We start from the raw sequence: 13,903 nt of genomic DNA on the forward strand, positions 1-13,903 counted from the left end.
GACACTTCTTGGCACAGTTTACTGAACTCTGAAGTACCCAGGTTTTCCACATAGAGAAACTCAAAATAAATTAAGAATTCTGGAATCAGAATAAATGCTGGCAGGAAAACTTCTTTGAGGTATCAAATCCTAAGAAAAAGTGTGACCACATCTTTCTAGCAATGTCGTTTCTTCTTAGTTTGCTTTGATTTGGAATTCACCTAAAAAAAACAAGCTGTCTGTTCTAGTTTACAGAAGATACATTCACCTCCTGAGTTTATTCTCCAGCTCAACATACTCAGGACAAATGTTACATAAAATAAAAAGTGCTTCGTGCAGATCTGATCAAAATTATATGTTGCTACCTTTCAAAAATAACTTCTGCAAATTTAACGATGACAGTGCTATTACAATTTTTAAAGACCTCATTTGTGGGTTCTTTGTTTGTTTCTTTTTTTTATTAATATAGGAGAAATGGTTTGCTTTAATATTTTCTGATGATCTAGTTTATAACTATTCAAAACTGACAGTTATCAAGAAGTGCTCCTTTCTGCCCACAAAGGAAAATGTTTTTCTTTATTGGAAAAAAGGTTGTAAACAGAGTTAGGAGTCCAGTGCTTCCAGCAAAATCTATTAATCCCCTATGAAGGTACTGTAGCATTACAATATAAAAAGGATTATAGCAACAGACAGGGAAAAAACCCAAGAAAGTTAAGAAATTCTTATTGTTCAGAAAAATGTAACATTTTTCATGCAATCAACTGAAGCTTGCTTAACCTTAACAAGCACTGGTAATAGCTCAGTTACTTTTCTTAGATAGATTTAAAGGTAGGGAGATGTACTCAACTGTCTGCAGAGCAACATAAGTAGACTGAGTGCCTTGTTATTAAATTATACATTTTTCTCTTTTTAAGCCTTTAGGGTTCTTTCATGCCTTTTCTGCTCTCCTCATTGTCATAGTTTTAAATATTATTATTTTACTGATATCAGATGCAACTGCTGTAAGAGATGCTAATATGAACAAAATATCTCCAAGTGAAAGTGAGCTAAAATTAGGTGTATTTTTTTCCCTTAACCATTTAGAACAGTGGATACTCTCTCATTTTATATTACAAACAGAAGTATGTATCAACCTCAGTGAAAAAAACCCAACAAACCATAAATAAAAATAATGGCCAAATCCACACAAACTTGCAATGGATTGATGAATTGCATGTTTGTACTGACAACAAACTCCTTTAGAGAGATTGTAACTAAACGGGGAAAAGAGCCTGACAAAAAGAAGTATCTGGAATTAGTGAAGTAAAAGTTCAGTTAGGTAGTGCTATATTTATTTTCCCCCCTTCTCTTGAAAGGGAATTTTTGTTCCCTTAGGTTGTGACAGATCCACACTGGAGACTTTCCATGAGAAATATCAGTAGAACTGGCATAAACATATGCTGAAAGACCACTTCATTTAAAATACATTTTTCATTCAGTTATATAAAACACTTAAAAAAAATTTCTTCTGGACTGAATTTTCTCATGCTTCATTTCTAATCTATTACTTCTAGACTTGAAAAGAAAACCCCAACCATAAAATAGTCTTTTATTTTTTTTAGTTATCCAAATATGTAAGCATAGGATAAGACAACTTTCTAGTTTAAGAGATACCCTTACATCTACTAAATCATAAAAACTCAGCTTATTTTATGTCTTACTTTTACACCACAATTTTCAAAGTGATTCTCCAGTCACAGATACATTACACAGTAGATACTCAATCACCCGCAATTCTAGCAATAAAATACCTTACAATAGTGTGAAGGTTCATTGATGCATTTCTAGATCTAATTACTCAAGAGTCCAACAACATATATTTTGAATAAAAACATCTTGGAATATGCATTTTTTTAACCACATTAGCCATATTTTTGACACCTGCCCTCCAATTTTATAATGGGAAAATCTCTTAGAAACATTTGAAAAGCAGTGGGTCAGTTACACGACTTTAAACAAAGGCACTAAGAAAAGTAAAATGGGCAACTCATCCTTTTCAAATATAACTATGTTGTTTTCTCTAACAGATGCCAAACTTTGCACCAGGAAGTTCACATTCAGGTTTTTTTAGTAGAAAACAAAAAATAAAATAAATTAAAAAAAAAAAAATCCATCAATTGCCAAACTTGCATCCAAACCCAAAGCCTTAGAATGGACTACTGATTTCCCCCTTCCCCCATTCAAAGCTCTGTTTTGTCTCCACATTGCACATGTTACTTCAAAATCAAAGCAAACTATTTCAAAGCTTTCCCACCATTTCATATCTTGGCAGCAAGAAAGAAAGGTATGCTGGCACTCAACTGAAGAGTCTTCTGGAGAGCATTACACAGAAAGCGGAATCTACACCTATGAACGCTGGCAGAGTCTTACAGTCACCCTGTGATGTGGGCAATGAGCAATATTCTGCACCTACTTCTCTGGATTGGTCGTTACTCTTACGTCTGGATCCTGCAAGACAAGCCACCAATGAAGAGTGAGGGTCTTGGAATGATTCTTTCAGCTTTTGGAAACTGTTGAATGCCTGGAAATCATAATGATTGAAAGGCAAATGTGGAGATTGGCTGGTCTAACAGCCTCATTCAAAGCAGAGGGAACCAAAGCAAGTTGCTCAGGGGTGTGTCCAGTCAGGTTTCAAATGTTTCTTTGAAGAGAGACTCCAATACCTTCTATATTAACAGGCACACTTGGATCCTCTGTAGCTAAGACCTGAGGTTTTGGTATTATTAACCTGAGGTTTAGAGGGTTTTTTTAATGGCAGTTTAAAAATTTAGCACAATGTATATGTTTCAGTAAAGCACATATCTGCTCTGGAACAGTGTCTGAGAAACAAATGGAGATTTTAAAAGTCAACACACTCTGCTTTCAAAAACAGTGCTGCGCTGAAAATTCACTAAACAATTCCAGCTTCCTCAAATGCTGCAAGCAAAAAGAAAACCTGAAATTCTTTGAAAATTAAACGAATGGAAACGTGTGCCCTGCTGATTCCTGCAGTAACAGAGTAGGCCCACTTAATTTCAAGTCTGATGTTAAGCTGTTAAGACTATTCCTGCAGCTGATAAATAACAGCTGTGATTTTAAAAACAAACAAACAATCCCAACATAACAAACCCCCAAAATTTTGGAGATCAGGGCTACAGAAGAAAAGACAGCACAATATTAAAACAATAATTGTCCAGATGAGAACCAGAGGTTATCTGATAGAGACTCCATGGTAGCGCAGCAGTGCAGAGCCTGGAGGCAGCTCTGCCTGATGCAGACAGCTCCTGCAGGGGGTTATGGAAAACATATGCCAGGGTGGGATATGCAGCACCCTTTAATACAGCAGAGCATCTCCTGCCCTCAGGCGCCTGCTCAGCTCTGCTGGCTAGTGCAGAAGGCAGCAGAGCCAAGCCTACATCCTCAGCCTGCCCCTGGTAGACAGGCCAGCACTGCTGCTGCTGCCAGCATCCCCACGGCCCTGAGCCAGAGCAGCGTGAAGCTCATATTTGCACACCAACTTCATCACGTGCAACAACACGACCAAGATCCGCACTGGACCATTCCAGGACTTTTACTGGTCAGCTTGTTATGAGCCTGAGAGTATTTCTTATATCCACTGCAGAGGAGGGGTAACAAGCTCCTCCTCCACCAAAAGAATAAGAGCCAGCCAGGGCCTATGGAAGCAGGGGTAAACAAGAAGAATAGTGAAGAGGACAGCCTTAAGCATTCCTTTAAAAGGAACTAAACATTCTTTTAAAAGTATTCTTATTCTTCTTGTTAGTTAAAGAAACAGGATATATTAAAAAGATACTATATCATGATATCAAAATTATTTCATTTTAAGACATTCAAATTGACAGTGTCTCTTTCTATTTACTCTTATAGCAGAAGATTAGAGTTAACATTTCCTTTAGCAGAGATAATCACTGAGAAGTAACACAGGAATATCCAGTTTGATTTACTTAAAAATGACAAACTAACTTCTAGAAAATAACTTCAATTAAAAAAAAAATGACAAAGTAACTTCGAGCTGTGGTTTTACACTATGAGGAAAAATAGACCAGGAACAAGCAATAAATGCATCACTGATTTTACTGAAAGCCCACTTACAAACTATATTTATAGTACAAAATCATAATGCTGACAAGAGAATCACCCATGGAGGATGCATGTCTAAACTTTCCCTGAAACATTTATGTCAAATTCAAATGTCAAAATGTATTCTATCTAAATGTTAGTTCTAGTTCAACCCAATAAAAGAACTGAACAGGCAGTAGGCATGTTGCCTTGGCTGCCAAAGAAGTTTAAGAAAATATAAAAGTTAATTAGGTTTGAGGCAGAAGTCTTACGTGAAAAGCCAATTTATTATAAGCAATAACTATGACTGCATACAGATAGACATCTTTGGCCCCACCTCCAGGTTTTTTATTTAGAAACATCCACAGACAACTGAGCTTTGAATAGCATTCACTGCTACATAAAACAATTTGATCCAATTAGAAACTGTGGTATTACTTGCAGCTGCAAAAAGGATTAAAGTGAAAACGTTATTTCTATGTGAGCAACAAATTTGCTTCCAGGAGCATTAGGTGTTAGAAGGAAAGCAAATAACTAACATGCTAGATGGACATGATTACATTTACAACTATACATGAAGTTACCAAAGCAACACAAATCTCTCCCCAAAAGTAAAAAGGAACAAGAAAGCCAGCATCACTCTCTCTCTGCCCTCTCCCCTACACTTGCCCATTGTTCCCAGTTGTTACTGCCACAAGGGCCTGGTACTGAAGAAGGTGCTTCATGTAGCTTGTGCATTTTGATGTCTCCTTTCAGAAGCACTCTTCCTCGCTTCTGTATCATTCACCATGACAAATGGATCATTTCTCCTTCCCCCCACTTACTCATCGTTGACAAAACTGCTGGGATCCAGTTATAGAAAGGAATTATCCTCAATAGGCACCTTCAGTTACAACTGTATGACACTGCAGTGATCTAAATCTAATCCCTTTTCAAGCTGAAATAACCTACTCTAAGTCTCTTGGAGACACACAGCACGTCTATATTCTCTGCCTCTCATGCCCTGAAAACAGCAGAAGTATCTCCTGTTGCTGTAGCTTCTTTCAATGTCATTCATGGAGCTTTTAAGACTGCCACGCTCTTCGTTGATAAGTTAAATGAGCCCAGGCAAGCATAACCCCCAGTTTCAGCATCACACAGAATTATTCCAAGTGAAGGTGCAACATGGGTAGCTCTCACTCCTGCACTGCCAATAGCCTCTAAGAGCCAATAGCCTGAAATCTGGAATAGAAACTACAATTTTAGCTAACTGCATAGGGAAAGTAGAGCCTTTGCTTTAGACATGTTGCATTTGCTTTTCAGACCTGGAATATTCTCAGGCTATCAGACACCTAGAGATCATTAATGCTGAATTTACAAATCTCCATAAAATCCAAACCATTTTGGCTTTTTTCTTTTTAAATCAAGGGTTTTAGCAGTTGCTCTCCTGGTACTGGGGGAACTTGTTAGCAAGTCCACAAGTGGCAATTTACCACTCTACATAAACCTGAAATACTTTCAGAGGGAGATTTCTATCCAAACTTTGGACCTGCCCACAAACTTCCATTTTAACCAGATCTCAACAGTATTGATCCTTCAAAGAATAAAGTATTCCCCACTAATGATACAATTCATGCATACACTCCTTCCTTTTTTTCCTTAAACATTTCTAATTAGTGTTTAGAAACACATGCAATGTGAGATCTAGGATGAAAAATTTCATCCCAAAGGTAGCTCTCTGACAGAAGACACTGAAATTAAGGTATCTAATGTAGAATGTTAGACAGATGAATGTAATCTAACTGTCTAACCTAAGCTTCTGCTATCAGCATCAACAATACTAGCACAGTAACTTTAAATAAATAAATAAATCCATATATCACATCTCACAACAATAAAGGAAGACCAGTAAGAGCTGAAATGCAGAACAGCAAATGTGGCTTTAAAAACGAATAGGTATGAAGTTTGGCAGAATCTCAACTTAAATAAAAACATATTACAGGCAAACTTACACTAATGGAAAAATGCTTACTTCTCCATTAGGTTCTTACAGAATGTCTACTTGAAGACAAAACACTATCCAAATATATGACCAGCTCTGACTGTGCAATAACACTCAGTCTTAGTACCTCACAAATCAGAGGATACATCTTGTATTTATATAATTTTAATCTGGATGCTCTCACTATTAATCACACTATATTTGTATGCTTACACTTAAATTAACTTCTGACAGGATTTCACAAGTAATTCCTGCTAGAGCTTCTTTACATAGCGAGGAGCCTAAATGAAGTTTCTTAATCTTTACAAGTGAAAATTTACCAATTGCCACATCAATTTCATGACACAGTCACTTAAAACACAACAGACATCAGAAACATATGTTTTTATGTATGAGAAGGGTAATAGAGTAATATCACAAATGCCACAAGCATCACTTATTTTAGAAAGGCAATATTGACACAAATCATAAATTACCATTTTAATGGTTTTAATTTACATTCACTTCCAGTGTCAAAGATTTTGTTAGCATGGCAATACCATACTAGTGTGGAGCAATGCTATTTCATCCAGGCAATGGGTAAAGACCAGCAGTTTAAAATGCACATACAGGTAACAAGAATCACACTCCAAGTTTCCACAATTCAATTCCCATAATTAAAGTTCAGCAAATACAAATGAGAAGGAGGGTTTCACCTATTTTAAATACTTTCTACTTTTTGTTATTTTCAGGTCCAAACCCAGTGGTTTTCAATGTGTGGTTCAGACGCTACTTCCAGGGGGTTCACACAGGACATGGAAAAATCCAGCCCACTGCAATTAGGCTTACAGTCCCTGGAGTGATTTTTACACTGCCACCAGCAAATTTCAATGATCTGCAAATCAAAAATACATCAAAGAACCACCATCACTCAGCTTAGCCATCAATCTCTTTCAGTATGTTTGACCAGGTAACATCCAAATTTGATTACATTCCATTTCCACTAGGACAAAACACAAGTTACTTTAAAGAAAAAAAAAGCCACCTAAAACTACAAAGACACAGAACCATACGTGCTCATTTTGGAAGCTCTTAAAACGGTGCTGCAGCAGCTCACCTGAAAACATAAGGTTTTCTGAAACCAGTTTGAAATCAGTATCAATACCAAGTTTGGAACAAGCCTTCTTCAATGCTCACTGAGTTACAGCAACACGGTATTAAGTTACATTTTTCAGCTTAAATCCAAACCTCAATTTTAAGCTTGGACTGCACACCATCCATTCATGCTCACAAATGATTAGGGAAAAGAAGAGGGAACTTTCTCTTGATGTAACCTGATGCACTGAAAAGACAAGGAACGCTCAAAGCTGTACAGAGTTCCCACAGACCGTACATCAAGTGTGTCTCCCTAGAGGAAGTACCTTCAAAGCGCCCTGTCCCTTACTCCCTGACTGCACTCTCATACTTTCTGCACTGCTTCCTCCACCAGCTACCCGCTTCCTTAAGCTTCTTGCATTCCTTGAGCCATCCCTAGACCCTGGCAACCACTCAGGCACCTCTTAAAAAAAGGCTCCAGGCCTTCTCCTGCCAAGAAGTAGAAGGTGGCACACACGGCACAGAGACCTGCGCACCACCTTTTACAATAATTTGAGAGTTCCATCCCTCAGTATCTTTACTGATACTCCACACATCATGCGAATGAGTCAACAGCCAGTGCAATGAACAGTAGTTTGGTGACTCTTCTGAGAAAAAAAGAATATTGGACCAAATAAAAACAGCAATTCTGGGAGAAGTGGGCCTGTTACACTACCATCTTGTGTTATGTTCATTCCACTAAATAAGATCTTCCTGGAAACCTTTCCATGTTATTAAACTGATAAAAACCTCGTGATATTGACCAAAAGGCACAGAAAAACTTCAAAAGTTGTAGCCACTTTAAATGACAATATAAATTACTTCAGTCTGAAATAAAAGTTTAATTTTGGCCTGTTAGGTATCTCACTGCCCCAAAACTATCAGACACGGAAATTAACTAGTTTTGACCGGAGCAATTGAGAACATTTCAGACCTAATCATCTTCCTTAAATCTATTAAAACCTTCTTTATTTCTAGGCTTTGGAAATAACCTTGAACTAAAGACTTTAGGTCAGAGTAATTTTGTCATCATAGAAAGCCCTTAGGAAAGGGGTTTGCTTTGGAAATACTGACCAGCACACAATGTTAAGTGACAAAAGTTTTTAAGATTTCTACTACTGAAGTCAAGCACACCCAAACACACTATAGTTTTAGTAGTTCTATGTTAAAGATTTAAATTAAGACAAAATCTGACTTTGTCTTAATTGAGTTTTAGGAACCAAAGTCCCAGTCTTGCTCTATGGATATACCGCATGCTATACACACATTTCAAAACTGTCCCCAGAAGAACTGATAGACACACTCAATGCAGAAACAGTAGCACTTGCTCACTTCACCTTCTTTCTCTGGTCTTTCTCAATAACCTTTTACTTTTCAACATATTCTTGTTCTGTGTTCGCAAATATTTTTGGATGGCTGTCCCTCTTCATTTGACTTCCGTTGTACTAAAATACCAGTTGACTTCTAGCTGATCATCTTAAAAAAAGATGTTCTATTTTTCTGAAAATAACACAGGTCTACAAGAAAACGGTCTGTACAAATTACTACTCAGTGGGGCACATAATTAAAATTGAAAATAGAGAAGTTATTTTGCAATCCTATATATAACAAATGGCTTCTCTGTGAGAAAACGAAGGGAAGAATTATTGTGACCGATTTCTCCCTCTTATTACCTGATTTGCAAGAGTATATTTGAGATCATCACATTTTTAATTGAAGAGAATGCAAAGTTGCCCTTGAACATGTTGTCACGTGTACTGGCGTTCCGTTCTAAAAACCTCCCTTTCTTCTGTTTGTTTAGTATCCCTTAAAGGTCTGAAGAGATTTACATATTGCGAACACAACTTTTAAAATCACTCCTTGATATTAAGAGTCACTAGGATTTTCTCTCAGAAGGGAAGTTGCACGAATAACTTTCCTCCGTCACCCAAGATCTTCCCACAGATTCCTCTGGATGCAAGTCAAATGACATGTCCCAGTGTTCTGGAAAAACTGACTTCTTCCTGATGATTTAGATTTCTTTTGCTAGTTACACTTGCTTCCTGCCCCCCCTGCCTTCACATTGCTGAAGTCTAGACTCCATATACATCTTTTTTTCTAAACTTGAAGGAATTCATAATCTCTTTAACTACATTGACACACTTCCAATTAGTCCTTGTTTTCATCCTGAAAATTATGAATTATTTCTCTGAAAAATCAAGGACAGTTCCATAATTGTCAAACGTATCATTCATACAATTTGCTTCAAAAAGTTTCCAACCCACACTGTGCAAGTCAGAAATTATTATCTCCTGTTTCACCTGCCCCATGACAACTTCACTGCTTACTCATTTCCCTCCCCCCCCTTCAGAAAAACACGGCTAGAGATGGTATTGGCATCTACAGCTGGGGCAGAGGGGAATCTTTGCTTCAAAATCAAAGATGGCCTTGAATTTCCCCTTTTGAATATAGCAGGGGTTTGGCACAGAGATACTAGTCTGTGGATACATCAGGAACAAACACTGGATATTATTTTAAATGCAGACACTTGTTCCAGTCCGTGTTATGCCAAACAATAGAGGAATTACTATCCAAAGTTATGAATAACCAAGAGTAGTAGGAGGAAGCCATCTCTATGCAAAGTGAGGTTCCAGCTTACAGGACTGTCTCTCCTAAATATAAACATATAGAAAATGATTTTTCAGTTGAAGTGTGTGTGATCATTCAGCTGTGGTAAATAATCAAAACAGAACATAACCTTTAAGTAAGGGACAGGAGACAGTTTGGCTAGATATCACCACATCACTTAAAATATTTTCATTGGCTATGCCTTCTTCACACACATTTTAAACCTGTTTGTTCCTCAAATTATTTCTTCACTATTTAGGACTTCTCACGACTCCACTAGAGCTTGAAAGAGATGAAAGCAGAACAAAGGTTCTTCAGTGCACATTTCAGATGTGTGCATTGTTTCTGCTGAGTATGTATTCCTTCAGCCAAAACTTTCTAAACTACCTTCCACCTTCTCTAATAAACATCTAATGACCTAAGATGTGTAGGTGAGCATACATAAATGTGTTATCAGTAGAGTTATATAGCTTAACAGACAAAAATAACAGCTTAAAGAAAACACAATCAAAAAGAAATAGGAATAGTTTCACATATCCCTACCCCCTTTGTACTCTCAACAGACTTGAAACAACTGCATTAATGCAGCAAGCAATAGCTTGTAAAAGGATGCAAACCAGCTGAAACATTTGACAGACAGTGTTAAATACCAGAGGATTCATATCAACCACTTTATTTGAAAAGGAGCTTTGATGTTGGCTATCTTTCATGTACCTCTTTCAAGGCACATTAATAAGGAAAACTGAGATGGGGTAAATTAAGTCCCAAGGTCATATCTAGAGTTACAGCACTGTGGGTACCTGATGAAATACGGATTAATGCTGCATGAGCACTGAATAAATAAAACCACTTCTGTTAACCACTCAAACAAGTTTTACAAGTAGTTCTGAACTTTATTCGGCAACTAGACTTCAGACATCTTAATCCCCCCACACTGCTTTGAAACCTAATTATCATAATGTGAACCCAAATGTTAGGTCCCTTTCAAACTGTGAGTGCTATGAAGCAGAAAAGTAATGGGAATTAAGCTAGTGTAACATTAGAAATGTAGAGGCATGGAACTTGAAAGTGGCATTTGTTAAAGCTGAGAGAGCATAATGTAGATATTCAACAACATAAAACACACATTTAAATTGAAAAGGATATTTAAAGCATGTGCAGACACCTATAAAATACAAGCGGACCTAAAATCCTGTAGAACAAACATTTCTAAATCAATTTCTTGCCACCAAGGTCCAACTTCAAAAGGTATTAAAACAGACCTATTCTACCTTAGCAGAACATTTCTAAGTATTCTAAAGCAGACAATTTAAACATTAAAGAAAACCCAATGAGAACTTTACAAGACATTACAGACTTTCCCCTATTTGTCACAGTACAGAAATGTTTGAACTTAAACAGCAGTAAATTATTAATTACATTGCTTATAAAGTCTCAAGAGCAAGAAAAGATTCTGCTGTAAGTGGCAGAAAAGGATTTTGTATCAAGTTTAAAACCAAACAGAAGAGAAATTAAACACCAAGCCATCTAAACAACAACAAAAAAATACACTTGCCTGGCTGCATTCTTTGCTGCTTGCTGAAAACAATTACAATTCATGACAGTTATCAAACTTTCTTTTAAATACTGAAACACGTTATTCTGAGTGTGCATTAATAGAACAAGCACACAAGAAAAGTGAGACCAATAAGAATGTTTGTATTGTGACAACAAAACCATTGGGGCTGAAAGGAAAATTGTGATTTGATTTTGCCAAATACAAAGATTGAACTGTTCATTTTGTCCTGCTCTAGCACAGTTCACCTGCCAGATAGCTTTCATTTCCAAAATGCCTATAACTGACAGCAAGAAAAGAAAAACAGATTCCTGAAATATTTTTTCAAGATTTTCATTTAATCCAAAAAGGCCAATGAAATTGTAAGAGTTCATCATCTGCCATGTTAATGTTGAACACAATGTTGTTTCATTTACATTTCTGGTCCTGTTAAAACAAATACACTTGTCTAAACCAGAACATCTGTTTTGGTTATAATACAATGTATCTTTGGCAAGAACTCACAATAGAACTAACATAAATAATCAAGAATATTTATTGAACCTTGTAACAAAAACTGATTTGTAACAAAAAACCTGAAGACTAGATATGACTGTCCTTGGATCTAGTCCAGTCCTAATCTAAGTCAATAAACACAGCTCTAAAAGGGAAACTACATTAAAAAAAAAGAAGTTCTGTAGTTATTTAGGTTGGGTGTATCAATCTGAAAGCACGTTAGTTACAAAAATAATGAAAAATATTTGCTTTAAATCAAAAACTGTCAAACTGAGTTCAGATCAGTTTTAAAGCCACATGAAAAATCATGTCATATGCCTCACTTCCTACTACTGTCTTTACTGATTTGTCTTCTCTTTGGAAAACTTCAGTAAAACTATATGCAGTTTGTATTCACTATTGTTGAGGATTTTTTTATTTTAATTGCTTGTTTCTCATATATTTATTAGCACTAAAAAAGACAAACCGGTTATCAAATAAAACGTTAACGTTCCTGAGACAAACTGAAGAAACCAAAATGAAGAAAATTATTGTTTAATAACTCTTCTCGGTATCTTTTGATACTGATATAACTAAAACATTTTAAAGTGAGAATCTGTTAATTTGATTCTTGCCACACAACTAAAAAACGAGGTGAAATGTTGTTCTCAGTTAAGATTGTAGTCAAGTGTTTCTTTAGAGTCAGATACTGAAGCCAATGAAAAACTTCACAATTCTAGAATTACTGTAGAGGACTTGAGCAGTAGAGAGGCTATTTCCGCACGTACATGCAATCAATTAAGTGTTCAGCTGGTTATCTTTAACCTCTATTATTTGTGTGTGCACCAACTGCACAAACCTTTCTGAAATTATATATTCTATTATTGCCTTATTTTCCTGGAAATGCATGATTCCAAGCTCTATATGATGAACTGGACATAAAAAGATGAACAGATTTTTATTGTTTTATAATCATTCCTGGCCTTATTCTCCACTTCTAACAAAAAAAAAAAATTAAGCAATATTACATTAAAAGCTTTATATGCCGTGGAAGTCAAAGTCTGTATGTAGCACCTCTCCATCAGCCACCTTTCTGAATGACAACTTCAGTTGATTAGGATTTTGGTTTTAAAGCACTATAAAACAATCCAGCCTCATGTGACAAGCCCCTTTACTTCTTTAAGGAAAAAGATTTAAAATGCAAATACAATTGGTAATTCCCTAAACCTTGCACACAGCAATGAGCTGTGTTTTGCTGTGCAAGGATTTCCAATCTTAGAAACAAAGAACAAGTGCAATTAAATGATATCATAAGTTAGTAGGAATAAATTTGTTAACCCTATCTGTAAGATCACTTCTGAATTTATGAAAAGACACCATTAAATGTATACAACAGTTTGAACAGAGAAAGGCCATAACTTTTTTAAAAATACAGAAAACTGATTTCAGTATGTTAAGAAGTGACAACCAAATACTGCTGTTAAATGTCAGCACAAAAGATAATCCAAGGTAAACCACAAAAATTGCTTTAGAAAAAAAAAAAAAGGTGTGAATTGTAAAAAATAAAAGCAGTTCTGCATGAGAGAAAAAAAAACGATATAATACAGTTTCCATCCAAAGCAATAGAAGAATACTTTAGTTCAAATTCAACAAACTAATGGATAAACTTTGAAGGTTGAAAAGGATAAATATCTTCACTACTCTCTACTAGCTATCTTCACTCTCTACTATGTATTAACACAATATTTATTTCCAGACCATTTAATACCCATAGGATTAGCAAGCATTCCATACTGTAGTCAGACAACAGAAGCTTTATCATTCACATTTAAACCTCATTTATCAAGAAATAAACACACTATGCCAAACGGTTCTTAGCTGTTAGTGCTGCTATTCTCACATACTTTGTTACAATGATAATAACAACGGAGTAAACCTCAGGAAGAGAAAATAAAATGCTTCAGTGAGTCTCTCTTACTGACTCGGGAGAACTACTCTCATGCTTCAAAGAACTACAGCCATTTTTCTGTGGCTAGAAGGTTGGGACAAGCTTGACTCAAATACAAACAAAGTAACAAAAAGAAATACTTAAACAAATC

The 13,903-nt window shown here is 36.1% G+C and overlaps 1 protein-coding gene across 4 annotated transcripts in view; it reads right to left on the bottom strand.

Annotated features, from left to right (window-relative positions):
• Nucleotides 1-13,903, bottom strand: part of SRBD1 (S1 RNA binding domain 1) — a 123,944-nt gene that overhangs the window by 74,121 nt on the left and 35,920 nt on the right. The window lies entirely within an intron of this gene.

This window comes from Pseudopipra pipra, chromosome 3, assembly GCF_036250125.1.
Source record: "Pseudopipra pipra isolate bDixPip1 chromosome 3, bDixPip1.hap1, whole genome shotgun sequence".
In the NCBI taxonomy this organism is placed as follows: Eukaryota; Metazoa; Chordata; class Aves; order Passeriformes; family Pipridae; genus Pseudopipra; species Pseudopipra pipra.